Below are 1,641 nucleotides of genomic sequence, written 5' to 3'. Positions count from 1 at the left end.
GATATTGAAGAAGACACCAGGAAACTGAAAGAACTTCCATACTCATGGATTGGAAGAATTAATACTGCAAAAATGACCATCCTACCAAAAGCAATCTATAGATACAATGCAATCCCTGTGACATTCTTCACTGAAGCAGAAAAAAAAAATCCTAACATGTACCTGGAATCACAAAAGACCCCAGATAACCAAAGCAATCCTGTGAAACCAAACCAAACCAAACCAAATCAAACCAAGCCAAGCCAAGCCAAACCAAACCAAACCAAAACAAAAATAAAAAACAATGTTAGGGGATTACCATTCCAGATTTCAAACTGTGTTACAGAGCTATACTCATTGAAACAGGCACAAAACAGACAGATAGATCAATGGAATACAATAGAAGAACCAAACATGAGCATATGAAATTTAAGTCACTTGATATTTGACAAAGGTGGCAAGACCACACACTGGAAGAATGTGTCTTCAACAAATGGTGTTGGCAAAATGGATCCCCACCTGTAGAAGAGTGAAACTAGAACCTTATCTTTCAACCTACACAAAAGTCAAATCCAAATAAATCAAGATCCTCAATATGAAATCTGAAACTGAAATTGTTAGATGAAAACACATGAAATACCCTATAAGATATAGGTACAGAAATAACTCACTAAATCAGACATCAATTATGGTCAGCAATTAAGTGGGACCTTATTAAACTGAGAAGCTTCTGCACAGCAAAAGAATGAACTAAGGAAGTGAACAAAAAACTCACAGAGTGGGAGAAAATCTTCACCAGATACACATCTAACAGAGGATTAATATCCAAAATATATAAAAACCTCAAGAAAACAAAGAATCAAGCAAACAAATGACCCTATTAAAAGATAGGCTATGGATCTGAACAAAGAGCTCTCAAAAGAAGAAATAAAGATGGCTAAGAAACACCTTAAAAATGTTTAACATCCGTAGTAACAAGGGAAGTGCAAATTTTAAGATTTCATCTTACTCCAGTCAGACTGGCTAAGTTCAAGAGAACAAATGACACCAAATGCTGGAGAGGATGTGGTAAAAGGGAAACACTCATTCTCTTATGGGATTGCAAACTCTTGCAGTTACTATGGAAAGCAGTGTGGAGAACTCTTTAAAAATAAAAAAAAAATGAATCTACCATGTGATCTGGTTATATGACTCTTTGGCATGTTTCAAAAAGACTCATTCTACTGCAAAGATACCTACTCATCCATGTTTATTGCTGCTGTTTTCACTGTATCTAAGAAATTGAAAAACCTAGTATCCCTCAACTGACCAGTGGATAATGACAATGTATTATGCTTACACAATGGAGTTCAACTCAGTGGCAAAGAAAGAAAAAAAATCATAAAATTTGCAGGTAAAGGGATGGATCTTGAAATGGTTACACTATGTGAGGTAACACAGACTCAATACCAAATGACATATGTTCTGCCTCATCTGTCAATCTTAGCATCAAAACCTTATATGTGAGTATATATCCTGACATAACTGCAGGAGTCAGGAAAATGTAAAGAACCAGGGAGGTAAAGAGAAAGAAGGAGCCTGAGAGAGAGGAACAGTAGGAGACAGGTGTTACCAAGGGATGGGGGATGACTAAAATGAGGTTATTTAAATGGGGGGGGTTAT

Source organism: Nannospalax galili, unplaced genomic scaffold (genome assembly GCF_000622305.1).
Source record: "Nannospalax galili isolate Female #2095 unplaced genomic scaffold, S.galili_v1.0 scaffold1613, whole genome shotgun sequence".
Classification (NCBI taxonomy): domain Eukaryota; kingdom Metazoa; phylum Chordata; class Mammalia; order Rodentia; family Spalacidae; genus Nannospalax; species Nannospalax galili.
This window is presented reverse-complemented; position numbering follows the sequence as displayed.